Below are 15,673 nucleotides of genomic sequence, written 5' to 3' on the forward strand. Positions count from 1 at the left end.
ATTTTAGGCACAAAAAAAAAAAAAAATTAACACACATAAATGATATTCTTTGCAATAATGCTTATGTTGATAGAAATTTCTTGAAATGCATATTAAGATGACGTTCTACATCGATGATAAGTTAAATTATGAAATCAATTTTTCTTTTCTCGATAGATATTCATTGATTAATAATTAGTTAGAGACAATAGTATGTTTACAAGAGAGGATAATACATCAAATAATGACGATAACACAAGAGCTAAGTCTATCATTGCAAATTATGATGAAAACTACACAGCATTATTTTAATTGGTGTCAAATTATATTTTATTTGATTATAGAGTAGAGATTTATAATTATAAAGCATACTATTAGTATTACCAGTTCAATTAACTTTGATGCAATGATATTATGTAAAAAGATTTATGTTATTTTTCAGTTAAATTTATGTATTTAGATAATACTAATTTGTCAATATATCATTAAATATTTGTGTACCAATGCTAGTTAGTACATATAGATGAGGATCTGTATTTCTTGTTTAACTATTTTTTTTGGGTTCGATACTCACTAGAGAATAGAAATAAAGCTTGCTTGCTCGTAAATATTCAAGAAATTAATCATTGAACTTCCAACCTCATAGATATCCTGATACAAACAAAAAAAAACATTAAATATTTGTGTAAAAAATTTTATTTACCGTCTACTAAGTATTAATTATTTTATATATAAATTGAGTATTAGTAATATATGTATACAGAAAGTTTTGCTGCTAATGCCTCTCTTAACATTTGGAAGGTCACAGTAAGTTATTATCATTATTCTTATATGCTTCATGAAGAGTACTAGGAATGTAAACAATCCGTTTGTTTTTTTTAAAGTTAGGAGTGAGAGTTAAATTTATGATTTTTAGATGAATATAAAGAGATTATACCATTTGAATTATAGTTCGTTAGCAAATTATAATATTTACTAATAATGTAATATTACTGTATATGTATATGTATATGTATATGTATATGTATATGTATATGTATATGTAGATGTAGATGTAACTTTCAAGAAGTTAAAACAAGGTTTTCACAAAAATATTTTATAAGCCGTGTACCAATATATAATATTGCGCAGATAGAAAATGGAGGCAAGTCACATTTACTTACTGTTTAGAGGTCACATAATATATTTTTAATAATATCTAGTTGGCACCATCAATATATATACCCTTAATGCACTCTTTGATGATCAACGTTATTAGTTACCTCATTAGAATAACTTAATACAAATAATCAAGGACCAATCAATCTTTGCCGGCGTCTCGTTGGTGGACCAACGTTCTTGGTTTCTGCCTAATATTGTCATCACATTTATCACATACATTTAAAAATAATCATAGATTAATTAAAAAATGTATCTTTTTTTCCTTCTCATCACTTTTACTTTTGAAAATTATTTTTTATCAATTGTTTTTCTTTAATTAGTAGACTAATGTGGCTGTGATTTTCTAACTGGAGTTAAAAAACAGCCGACATACTTGGCTGTGTTGTTGAAAGGAACCTCTTCTAAGACTGACTTTTGCATGATATAATTAGTTTAATGTTAAGCACCCAAAAAATGGGACAATTATATTATTAAATAAACTAAACTATTTGTGCCTGAAATGTGAATCAATACAATGAAACTGGATGTTGTTGCTTTGTGGATTATTATATAGTAAGCTATAAATGTTACTGATGATGATTGTCCGTACAACCTTTCCAATTTGTTTTGTAAATAATTTTGATAATTTAAACTAATCAAGTACAAAATGTTGAGTGTTACTTTAGTGAAACTAGTGAAATTATTTGCTAACTATTATGTAGATTTTTAGTAAATTTTTTGTTGGTCCAATATTTATTATCTGAGAACAAAATTTATTTTTTTTTTGCGAGGAGTAATTTTTAAATATGCATCAAAGACTCTTCTTTGAACAAGACTAAGAAAAAGAGAAATATAAACTGAAATTTAAGTGTTTGAATTGAAAAGAGAAAAAATGAAAAGAGTACATTGCAAAAGGGAAAATACTTGCTGAAAAGGAAATCATAGAAAATTTAAATGAAAATATATAAAGATATGGGAGAAATTTTACAGAAAATAAAGTTTTTGGCAAACTCAAAAAGTCATTAGAGATGTGAATATGTGAGAATATTTTCTGAAATCGAATTTCAACTTCGTTTCTTATGAATCTTGTATATTTATAGATTTCTTCAACTAAACAAATTTCATCACATGTTTCATATACAAAACTTGAAAAGTAACTATCCCTACCAGATATATGTGTTGTGAAATCATCTTCAACTGTCTTGACCATCGATCCTAACACTGTTTCAATTGCTCTATTTCACTTCGACAAACCTCATCGAACTAATTAAATACCTTTTCCTTATTGATAAGTGATAACCTTATTTCGACAAAAAACTCATCACAGACGACAAGATTTATCATGTACAATCTTCGATGCTAATTGCACCATTTTCAATTTATAATTTATTTTATTCGACTAACACTAACCAATTTGGATTGGTCAAGTGGTCAGTTTATTCGTCTACTTAAGTGTTGGGGATTTGAATCCTACCTTGTACATGCAGACCTTTAAACGGATTAATAATATAAATTACACTGCTCATTAATTACTGTACCTTTTGTAAAATAATCCCGCTAGGAAACCAAGAGGAGTATAGCCAACAACAAGCCAACAAACATATTTAACCACTACAACAAATTTGATTTTTACCGACAATTTTTTAACGGCAATAGTAATATAGCCACAACTTCTATTATTAAAGAACTTTTTTAATGGCAAATGAATAATTGCCGTTAAATACTTCCTTTGTTATGGCAATAAGAGGAAATGGCCGCTAAACAATTACCAATAGTATATAAAATTATTCTTGTCTGCTATTATTAAGAGTATCACTTTTCGTTCGCTATGCATTTCTCTCATTCTGCGTCGAACTACCACCACCCATGGCACCTCTTCTTCGTCGCTTCACCCAATCTCCTTGAGTAGAAGTGCCGGCTCTTCAATTTTCCACCACTGCCACCTTCTCCTCCTCTTCACACCACGTGCTACACTGACCTACTCAATTGATGTTCTTCGCTGTCGCCTCCTCCTCACTCTGCATTCTCTGGCGCTGGTTCTTGCCACAATCTCTGTCTTCGTTGCTGCCTCTACCACATACTTTGATCTCTGATTTTAGTTTGCATCTCATAACCTTTTGCTCCTTTTCTCATTTAATTTCAATCGCTTAACTGAAAAATTCTCATTTCCAGGGTTTGTGTGATTTAATTGATATTCTGATCTGATTGGGAATTTTTTGAAAATTTCATGTTAATTTTGTGATTTTATTATGTGAAATCTGGTTTGATTCTCTTGTAATGATCATGTATTGCTATGAATCGAAATGCATGTTGATGTGCTTCAATATTTGCTGCTTAACTTGATATCTGGCAGAATCCATTGCAATTAGTATGATTCTCTGGTCTGTTAGCGCATTATTCTCTTGATTAATAGGTTTGATAGAAGTAACCTGATTCATGGTGATTCTTCAACGGTTGAACTCAATAATTCCAATATGGTAAAATTCTAGTTTTCGTCTAGTTTTTGTCTTTTATTATTTCTCTCAAGAGGATGAAAAGCTTCTCAGGCATATCATTAAGTACGGTCATGGATGTTGGAGCTCTGTTCCTAAGCAAGCAGGTTAGTATTCATAATATGATACATGTTAAGGTTTGTTCTGTGTTGTTGTTAATGTGGTTGTTGGTGATAGGTTTGCAGAGGTGTGGTAAGAGTTGCAGACTTAGGTGGATCTATTACTTAAGGCCTGATTTAAAGTTTGGAATATTTTTAATTTTACTATTTCCACTACAACCACAGTTTAGGTACCTATTGCTTTGATCAGAGAAGGAACTAACACAATCTCCACTACTACTATTCACAACAGGTTGGGGTGGGGGCTAGCTGGCTTATCAGAATCTATTGGTGAGCATGTGTTCTTCATGAGTCTTCTTGCTTACATTATAAGATCAAGTTTGCTCAATAATGTAACTTTTGGCATTTGGTTGAATAAAATCAGACAACAAGGCTTCATTTCAAGGACCTCAGCCTTAGTCAAAAGGTATTCCCTGGGGTATATCAGGTTGACATTTTTCTATTCAGATTAAGAGTATCTTGTCTCAAATTAAACTACCGCTTCAGGAAAAATTAGAAAAAAACTAACAACTCCTTGCGAGATCTCCAAGAGAACTACAGGCTGGTAGTTTCAATAATGAATTTGTAGAGAAACAAGATATTTTGAATTTACATGCTTTTAATTTAATCAACATGATATTGTAAATCGTTCAACTCTTCTATGCTTGTGAAACAGGCCTATAAAAAAGAATGGAAGTTGGGGTACATTTTTGGCATGAGCTATGCAAACTAAAGTGCATACTTTTAATTATTTAGTTGGCATTATGGCAACTTGGGATTTTGCTGTAGCTACATAATTTTATTGAAGGGCTCTTTACTTTCCTCATAAAGAGTAGTGGTTGTGTTTGGTTTCTTCTTAAGGGCAAAGCCCTAATACAGAGGGTGGTAGGACAAACCTATTGAAAACTGACTTCAGACTCTATTCCCTTTATTTTTTTTTTTTGAAAACTGTTTTAAATTTCTGAAAATGTTTACTTTACTGAAACTTGTGACTAATCTAGTGGAGTTAAAGAGTGTTAACTGCTTGTTGCTACACTTAGTCAAAATCACAACTTCCTTTGTTGAAATCCAGCAGAAGGATCCTTGCTTTAGGTAAATCCTCAGCACCTTTCCAATTTTTAATGCATTTGTTTTATTGAAATATTTTATTTATTTTATTTTATTTTTGAAAAAATTGTTATAAGTGTTGTTTATTTGAAGATTGTGATTTTTTCTTTCATGTAGAGTGGAATCTGGTGAATCTTCTCTCTTGGAGGATATTCTTTCTATGTTTTATTGCATGGCAATCATGAGGTCAGCTTCTATTTTTATTAATTCTGGAGTAGACAGTTACACACTATAATTAGGGTTCAATTTAGTATGTTTCTTATTTTTATTTTTAGATATCAGTTTATCTCATAAATGTTTTATACTGTGATGGATAAAATTAATTCGTAGAATCCTTGTAGGTAATTTCTCACCCTGTTTTTCTTCAATTCAATTAACACTGATTTGATTTCCTCTATCAATGCAGTTTATAATTTCTTTGGAAAATTTTCATTTGCTGAAGGATGTTTTGCTGCCTAACTTGATGGAGCTTTGTAGAATGTGAAAAGCTAGTTAGCTTTCTAGCTGCAAATAACTTGAATCCGCTATCTTATCTATCATGAGTGTATGAGGAGTTTTTAATAGAGACTCAAACATTAGAATGATTAACAGCAAATGGTTAACATGCATATAAACAAGATCTAACAAATTTAACTGTATGGCATGTGATGGCAGGTGAGATACAAGGGGCCTATCAAATAAAAATTACTACAATTGCTCTGGCTTTGTTGCTAGCCAGTAGGCACAATAAATTGGCAAGAGTAAACATACTAGGCCATCTAATTAAGGTATTACAATATTATATTGATTCAATATATTCGTTTAAACATTCTTTTCGAAGTGGTGCTGAGTAGTTGAGCTTATTTGCTTTTCAAAGTCTAATGTGGGAATAACGACAAGATCAAAAGCTAAATCAGCTTCAAATCAATGGGTAATGTTGCCACTTCCTACAAAGGTAACTCCATTTTATTACATATAGAACCTTAAATTGCATATGATATTATTGTTATCATGAGGCCAAATAAAAGGTTCGTATTTAGCAATAATTTGACGATCTGTTGTTTGATTTTTATTATAATTATTGTTATCATTAGAAACTAAATTCAATGCATTACATTGAATTGAGCAGGGGGAATTTAAGGTCCTAATTATTGTTGTTACAAATGATGAATTTTTTCCCAGAGGAAGAAGCACTTTGGTGAATGTTGATGATGTGATTATTGAAACAAGTCTTGGCAGATCCATCTAGACTATGATGACAGAGGAAAGAGAGAAAAGAGGGATTGATTTATAGCCTAACTTGATGTAATATAGTTATAGACTTATAGCATTTTTGTTGTTTAGATTTGTAACATGATTTATTATTTTTCAAGAGAATTTTATATATCAATATTTTGAGTTTAATGAAATATCTCATTTTGTAGTAATTAATTTGTATATTTATATTATGCATACTAATAATAATAATTGGCACAAATAATTGAGATTCTAGAAAAAAAAAGTAGTTCGTTGCTTTTAAGAAAATCAGTATAATATAACTAAAAAAGTTTTAAGATTTTAGCGGCAATAGTAATGGCAACTAAAAGTAAATAATATTACAATTTTAGAATTATTTTTAGTGGCCATATAAATTGCCGGTAAAATAGGTTTTTGCGGCAATAGTAATGGCCGCTAAAAATAAATAATATTGTAATTTTGGAATTACTTTTGGTGGCCATACAAATTGCCAAGAAAATGACCACTAATAGTTATATACTTTTTGCGGCCATTAAAAAGGCCTTTACCGGCAAATGTTATAATTGCCGCTAAAACCTTTTAGCGGCAAAGCATAAGACGGCTAATGTCTAATTGCTGGTAAATGTATTAGCGGCTATTTTTATTGCCGCTAAAAGCAAAATAAATGGCCGCTAAAAGTGATTTTTCTTGTAGTGAACCTACACTCTATACTAATTAATTGTCATTAATTAATAATTATTTAAATTTTATTTTTTAAAAGATACAAAATTAATGATTATTAATTGCCTCTTTTTACTCTAATTCATCTTTTAGCATTTATTACTACACAAATCCTAATTTCTCTTTTCAAAAATAAAACGTCCAAACTAAAAAAAAAAAAAACAAAACATAAGATAAAGAATCATCCAAATCCTACGAGAAAAACATACAAAACATAGGAAAAAGAATCATTCAAAACTAATAAAAAAATATCATCCGAAATTTAGGAAAAAAAAACATAAAAAACTAGTTAAAAGAATTATTCAAAACCAAACATGAAAGGAGAAGAGCCGTAGGGTGACCGGTGATGACATCTTAGACGGTGTTGCGTGGACGGTGGGTGACTCGTGGTGGCGCGTTGTGAAGAGGAAGCCACGGAAGCCGCGCATCGCGAGTGGAGGAGTCGCCATGGATCGGAATAGTTGATCGTGTGTCGCGAATGGGGGACCGATAGTGGCTGCGTCGCAACGGATGGAGCCGCGGCGGTGCAGATACGTCGGGACGGTAAGCGACGGCGTCGACGAAAGAAGGATGACGACGGGACGCGTGGAAGAAGCCGCGCAACACGATTTAAGACACGACGGTGGTCGATAGATGACGGAATAAAAAATGTATAGAGACGATGGGTTTGTGGAAAGAGAGATTTGATTGTTTCTAAATAAATAGAAAGGAATTAAATTTTTTATAGATTATTTTTATTGTGTATTATAAATGTGATTAGGATAAATATAGAAAGAATTATTTTTAAATTTTAAAATTTTGATTTTTAAATTTTTATTTATTTATAAAATTTAAATTATAATAGAGTTGGTTTATCTTAGCTTCTAGAGGAATTGTTTCCTATAGTTTTCCTTTGTAAAAATAATACAAATTAAACAATTGAAGAGGATTAGATGCTCCGCATAGCATTCGAAAATCCTTTGCATAATTATATATATGCATGCATTTGGACGAATTAACGAAGGATAAGACAAGAAGGAGTGTTATGAAAAGAATAGTTAAGTTGCAGTTGCACTACTGACACCAAAAGTGTAGTTCAAATCAGACAGGTGTTGACCTGTTATTGTCCCTGTGGTCCAAGCTAACCCCTTTTCAACCATTCCATTCTATCAACTCTTACTATTATGCATATGCACCGCACTAATAATAATGGTTACGATGTTAATTAAAATTTAATAGAAGATCATCAATTCAATTTGTACCACTCAATTTTTTAAAAGGCCAGATTGGTTTATGTGTTAACTTTTAGGAGTTATTTTAAGTATTAATCCAATGTTTAATTCTTTATTTGTGAATACATGTGAGATATGCGACTAGTGAATCACCAGGTATATATGCAACTAAAAAGTAAAAAATGCTATGTATATGTATATCAAAGTAAAACAAACTAAATAATAGAGCATAAGTATAATATAAGGGTGAAAAATCAGGTGCAGTCGACTTCACGTAAAGTTGATAACTGATAGTCGTTAGATAATTTGACTAATTTAACTAAATTTTCATCTAACAGTTCTTAACTATTAACTTCACGTGAAATCGACTGCACCTGAGTTTCCACCATAATATAAGATACGAAAAATATGCGTTGCAGTTGTATCGAGTAGCTTTGATTGGTCAAATATGATGACTTTGTGTGGATTCATCGCTTGATAGAGAATAAATTGAATCACGATGGATTGTGAAGCCATATTCGTTATTCAAATAAATTATTATAATATTAAATTACAACAGAAAAGATCGAGACTCTTCCACCATCATCTTAATGAGTTCATCACTCAATTTAGAAAGTGCAAAAAAGAAAATGAATTTAACATAGTACATGTTTTATTACAATTATAAGTAGTGATGCGTAAGCGTAAGGCTCTAGACTGGAATCCAAATTAGAGCAAATATATTGGAACAAGTGTTGCCCTCTCATTTGTATTGAATCGTTTAATTGTTCAAACCGTATTTAGATAATAATCTTTCCTAATACAAAATTATTGCTGTCGTTATTCCTCTAATTGAACCTTCCAACAAGGTGCATGGTGTTGTTTTCTTAAGCCCGTCATCGAGTTGATGATGTGTTTTCGAATCTGTTTATTGATTTTTCTTTCATTTATATGTATCGTAAACGTAGTAAATATTTTATAGATATTAATATAAATGATATATTATGTCGTATTTCATTGTTGGTATTTTTGGTTTTTTTATTGCATTGACAATTATTGGACGTTAACTTTCTTATCCAAAAACTAAGTGTTACAACACTTTTTGAAGGTGAGATATGGTTAATAATGTTAACTTTAAATAAATAGTAATTAAATTAACAAGATAAGGAATGGACTGCCAATTTTGTAATTTAAAAGCCACAAATCTATAGGCACCGAAATGTCAATTATAAACGGTTAAACAGAAAAGAGGTGTCGCAAGTTAAATGGCTAATAAGGCTATATGAAGTAAGGTATTACGTAATCTGCTGGGATTATTTATTAATTGAAGAAATACAGAGAATTCGTTTTTAATTAATTAACATTATTAATTTTTTAATATAAAATTATTTTTTAACGCTATTTTTTAGATCAGAGGTAGAATTTAAAATTTATATTTTAATATTTAAGATTTGTAATTTAAAATTAAAAAATGTTAATATTGTCAAAAAAAGGAGACTCTTATTAATTAAACTGTCAAAAAATCGCCAACAAATCCAAGGCTAGACTAGACCAAATGTGTAAATATAGAGTGAAAAGGTTTAATTATTTTGCGAGATTTTATAGTTTTACGGAATTTTTAATTAGGTCTCTATACCTTTGATATATCGAATGTTCAATTCACTAGGTTTGCAGATAGTTATCCTAATATTAAGATTTAGGTGAGTAATTTAGAGGTGTAGTGTGTTTTTATTTTATTGGGCTAATTTTAGAGCTCATTGTTCATATTGTTCACAAAAACCATTGTCTACCTAACAAAGTCCAAAAAAATATTAGTAAATTGTGAATTTACTAATAGCCCTTGTCTTCCACTTGTAATAGGGTCTTAATTGATCTGATATCTCTTTCCTTCTCGTTGCTCCTCTTCTTCCTTCTCTGATATAGCAGTCCTTTCTCTACTCTTTCCTTTTTCTTTGTCTATTTCAACCTGTCTTCTTCTCTCAAATCTACGAACTTTTACATCAGATCCATCAGCAGCACCATTTGCACCAACAGCACCATTTCCAACAGCAGATCCACCTCAATTGTCAAGCAGCAACAGCATCTCCATTGTAGGATAGGTTACTGAACGTAACACTTACAAGCCAAAACTCAAGTAAAGATGTTAGGGCTAAGGACTGTGAATTTGCAGTCAAATGAGAAAGGTTTTTTTTTGGAGTTTTTGAAATATGGAAGTTTTCAAAAAGAGAATATTTATTTTTTTAATAAAATATTCTATTATTTTAAACATTTTTGTCACGGTAAGAATTTAATTAAAAAAATTATATAATATAGGACCTAATTAAAAAAAATATAGAGACCTAATTAAAAATTTAGTGAAATTATATATAGATTCGCAAAGTAATTAAACCGAATGAAAACTACTAATATCTTTCAGTAATCTAATTGAAGCTAAAAGGGTGCGTTAAAAGATTTCAATTACAATTAATTAGTTATTTTTCATCGCTAGTCTAAAAATATGTTTCTGGCCAAAGTTATCTATGGATAAACGAAAGTGTCTAAAAGAGGAGTTTAATTTCTCTTCCCTTCAGGTTAGCAACAAATTTGTTACACCATCCGTCACTAAATTCAGTCACAAATTATTGATGAATGAAAACTTTTTCGTCAAAAACTATCAGCAATGCTGTTTTTATTGATGGATAATATCAATTATTAATTTCTCCCTAACATTTATATCCATCACTAAATTATGTAATGTGTTAAAATAAAATCTGACGAATGCAAAAGATTTTAAAAGTGAGTACATTGACTCTACTAATAAAGTTATTACGCGGTCAAACAATTTTATTGAACAAGTCTCAACTAAATTAAATACAATCTTATTACGTTATCAACAATATTTCTGCTAATTTCTGTCAATTTTTATTTATAACTATATTTAATGGAAATATTTTTATGGATGTGTCTAATAAAAATATTTTTTTTATGGTTGTGTTTAATAGAAGTGTCTTTATAGATATATTTTCTGGATGTGTCTCCTTATATATGTGTTTAAAATATAATAATAAATTAACTGATAATATGTTGGTACCCTATACTTTTTTAATTAGATATGTAGAAACTTTTTAAACTTAGTTGTTATTGTTATCATCTTTTTTCTTCTTCTTCTTCAATAACATCATAGTTATTATTATTGTCATTGTCTTCTTCTTCTCTTTTTCAACAATGTCGTTGTCATCCTTTTTCTTTTCTTTTTATTTTTTTTTATTTTTTCTCTTCATCCTGGCCTCCTTTATTATTATCATCACCAAGTCGTCGTCTTTATATTTTTTCTTTTTTTATATGTTCAAAAAATTAAAGTACAAAAATTTCAATTTACATCATAAAAATTTTAATGCATTATACAAAAATTTTGATATACAACACAAATTTTTAAAGAATCAAATACTTAGAACATTGATATCCAACTAACACCATAAGATTTTTATTTAGTATCGGAATTTTTTTGTGCCAACATATTTTTGCTTATAACAAAAAATAGTTGAACCATATAATAGTTGAAAAGTGAAAAGCAGAGAGAACTTCATCATATGTAAAATAGTTGAACCATATTTTGCTAACAAATGTTGCTTATCATCAAAAAAATAGTTGAACCATATTTTGCTCAATATATTTTGCTTATAGCAATAAGAAAACAAATGTTGATGCATCAAAAGAGAAAGAAAAAAAAAACAAAAAAATGTTGAATTTTAACATCAATTGGTTAATTGCGTTGATATATCTTATATTTAATTAACACTACTAGCCCCCATGTGATGAATCAGCACGAATAACTGGACGACAGGTTATATGTAAGTCATTACTTAATCTAACCTTATTAGTAGTAATCCGCTGACAAAAATCATCAGCAAATAAAAGTATAAAACTACAATATATTGTAGAATATAAATAGAAACTTAGACAATACCAACATGCAAATATAGAATGTATTTCTCCAACTTAATGAGTTCAACACTGCTTATCAAACTAAAACGCAAAGTTTTCTCGTTTTAGGAAAGTTGGTCGTGGAAGATAGATATGCAAGAATAATTACCTTATTTGTCAATAATTGTCACTCTCATCAAACTTTTATTTCGTTTAGAAAAATCAAAGAAGGGGCTGGAAGAAGGTTTAAACTAACTGCAAGTTGTTTTAATTAAATTTTTTTAACAACATTCATTGGTTGTCACGTTGAAAATCAAATAATAATCACCCATCGATATTTTCAGTCCACATGAAAAAAATTAAGTAGGCCTTGTCCTTGTCCAATTGGTCAGCAACTTCAAGAAGAAGATTCCAACCAAATAGGGTTGGATCATCTTAGATATGTATACCCTTATTGCGTGCCCAATGACCAAAGAATTTTGAAAGAAACATTTCCAATCTTTTAACATTTCAGTCATTTAATTGACGTTAAAAAAATATATATAATTATGATTTGTGGGCTGAACGCATACGGTAATAGCTAGTTGTCTTTTGAATGCATGTTTGACTTTATTTAACTGTGTTCACCAAAAATACTCATCCTAGAAATAATTCAGAGTCCTAGTGGCTTGTCTGAAAAAAGCAGAAGGAATTATGATTTGTGGAACATATATGATGAAGCGTAGTTATTGTAATTGTTATATACTTTATTAAATTGTGTCCAAATAAACATAATACATATTATGCATGAAATTTGATTCAACAATAATATGTGTGTTTAGATTAAGATTACAGTATGGACGGAATTTTGCACTACATGCTAACAATTAATTACTAGCATATATAAATCATATAGAATCATACTGTCCCAATCATGAACCATAATACTTTAACTACCACTATATGAACACTGTAACCTTATCTTCGGTTGATTTGTGAGATCAGACGAAAAGCTCGACACACACGCACGCGCGCGCGCACACACACACATATGAATTCTATCGTACTCTTTCTAAAATAAAGGATAAATTATCTCTTGTAATATATATTAGTGATTCACCAGTTGAGTCTTATAACGTGAAAGAGATCTTTACGAATGCAATTAATGCACTTAAGGTAGAAGAGAGCTTATGGTCCATAATGATAGAAGCCATAAAGACATTTGAAAAGATTCTTTAGATCCTTAAGTCATAAACACAGTTAAAGATACTGTTAAATACAAGTTTTAAAAAATTGTAGATTTGGATCCTCATGAGATTAAAGACATTGTTGTTGATGAGGTGAAGATCAATAAAATTTGCAAGATGAGGTGACAATTATGCACAAGAATTTAATCATTTTCATGTGACAAGTTTTGCGGATAGTAAACTCCGAGAATGTTATCACCATACAAAAGAGGGTGGAGGAGGCACAGTGGATGTACGCTGAGGTTGGAAAGGAATTGAGGAGGCACAGTGGATGTACGCTGAGGTTGGAAAGGAATTGCGCCTATGTAGTAGAAATTCTCCGTACCTCGGTAACACAAATGTTGCCACATGTAACAAACTGAATACGTACTTGCACCTTGTTGATGGATTTGTGATTTCACCGCAAAAATTTTTTTCAGTAGTGACAGCCACCACCACCGTAGACTGGTGGTGTTAAACTAAATTTAAATAATCACAAGAAAGAGAAAAAAAAGTAGATAACATATACCTAATTATTATAGTTAACATTCAACTTAATTATAATTATAGGCACTATATAAATCACAGAAGGTAATTTATCTTTTATTTTAGCCATATATATATATAATATTATTTTTTTCTCTTAAGAAAATATATTGTAACGGATTATTATAGATTCAAGTACATATACTAATACTACATATTTAGTAGGTAAAAATATGAAACCACACGAACCACGGTTTGAAGTTGCTCAGACGGTTGAAAAATGAATGTGCTTAGAGGTGCTCCATTTGTGTAGAACATTGCCAAAGACATCATAGAATGCAATATCTAATTGAGTTTGAGTAAGCTGAAGAGACATGAATCCTTGTCCATCATAATAGAACATTAGAACTTCATCTCTTCTGGCTTCCACCAGTTCACGACACCCCTCCACGCCTTTGACCCACCACCGCTAGTTAAAAACTGGATTGGACTGGTCAAATTCATGCACATACATATCCATTATTATAGCTCTCAAATAATTAAAATCATTTTATACTATAATTTTGTTTGATTCCAACGTATATATTATTCCTCGTTTCGCTTTCAAATGAAAAGACATGTGACATATATAATGTGTGAAGCTCATGTATATGCAAGTAGGCACAAGTTTATTATGATTAATACATAACAAACCTTTCAAGACTGCTTATGTGCTGTAGGCAATGATCGTGTCCATTTATGTAAAGATCAACGTTGTTTTCCTGAGAAACAATAATAAAAAGAAGAATTTGGCTGTTAATGGAAGCAATTGCAGATTATTTATAGCCTTGCAAAACATCATCTGCATTAGGTAAATAAGCATATAATAGTAACCACTAACCCGATTCATCATTTTTAAATAATAAATATATATGTTTTACGTAACTATATGTTGTCTTATATATTTGTTCACTAAAATTAAAGAACTTGGAATTTAATTTGGAGAACAGAACACAAGTCACACTTATAATACGAAAATATTTGGTAACTGAAAATAATTAGTCAAAAACAGTCAGAATTTATTTTATTTAGTATTAATTAAATTAATGAATACTAAACAAAATAAATTTTGAATTTTTTTGTCTTCCTAATATTACCGTTTATAATATTGAAATCATCATTTCCTCAAACACTTGTTCATGCTTATATTTAATAGAGTAAGGTACATTACATACATATATATGTAGGTATATATGGTACCTGAAGAATAGGAAGAAGAAGGTTTTGAAGCTCTAGTGTGTTGCCGTGGAAGCCGGCGCTTCGAATAGTATGGTGACCCACCACAATCTTCCAGTTTACATTTGATTGTTTGAGAGCAAAATGGAGATCCGTGAGGAGATTGGAAATGTATCGGTTTCTAGGCAACACTCCTCTCCAATCATAAACATGTTGTGGAGGTTGAGTGAAGTACTTATCCACAAAGGGAGTTGTATCAAGAAAGAAAAACTCAGCTACTCGTGCATCCACAACATAAGATCTGAAGCATATCCATCTCTTATCAACGTGTCTAAGGACAGAGCATCTCCCCTGTAATCATGGTTACCCAGCAGAGTGTACCATAGCTTCTGCAAGCTTGGAGCAGTATAGATTTGAGTGCATGAATAGTCAAAGGCTGCATCATCTGTTCCTTTTAAACCACTCGGGTAAATATTATCGCCCGTTGATATCACAAAATCGATGTCCAATTCCTTTCCAACAATACCCATCTGCCAATAATAATTCATGTATTGTTATATTTTTAGGTTTTATTTTCCAATTGAACTCTGATGAAATTAATTATCAGCTCCTAATAACGTTATAAAATTAAAACCAATAATGATAATAATTCAGACCTAAAACTAACTATAAAAATATGTTTTGAATATATTAAAATTAGTCATAATTTTAGTATGAAAAAGTTTAGAAAATTAATTAGGGTACCAGCTAATTTTGTCAACTCTTTTTGGTGACTAATTCTGTCAACTCTAGTAAGTAGTAAGTGTGAATAGTGTAAAAATTAATCCCACATTGAAAAAAAAAAAAGAAAGAGTGAGGAGTTTATAAGATGAGATGCTTATTAACTTGACACATTAAGATTTTGAGTTGAATGTGGTATCTTT

At 30.3% G+C, this 15,673-nt stretch overlaps 1 long non-coding RNA gene and 1 pseudogene across 14 annotated transcripts; one reads left to right on the forward strand and one right to left on the reverse strand.

Annotated features, from left to right (window-relative positions):
• Positions 2,878-6,222, forward strand: LOC107632088. 14 transcript variants are annotated; one of them, XR_002360023.1, is made up of 7 exons: positions 2,882-4,000; positions 4,095-4,801; positions 4,934-5,002; positions 5,223-5,360; positions 5,471-5,583; positions 5,673-5,750; positions 5,978-6,222. It is a non-coding gene; the product is annotated as an uncharacterized LOC107632088 (long non-coding RNA). The 14 variants fall into 14 exon arrangements; XR_002360022.1 differs by having other exon boundaries at positions 2,879-3,718; positions 3,789-3,822; positions 3,963-4,000; positions 4,095-5,583; XR_002360015.1 differs by having other exon boundaries at positions 5,223-5,583.
• On the reverse strand, positions 13,160-15,407 carry LOC107634018 (annotated as a pseudogene).

The sequence above is a fragment of the Arachis ipaensis genome, chromosome B03 (genome assembly GCF_000816755.2).
Source record: "Arachis ipaensis cultivar K30076 chromosome B03, Araip1.1, whole genome shotgun sequence".
Lineage (NCBI taxonomy): Eukaryota > Viridiplantae > Streptophyta > Magnoliopsida > Fabales > Fabaceae > Arachis > Arachis ipaensis.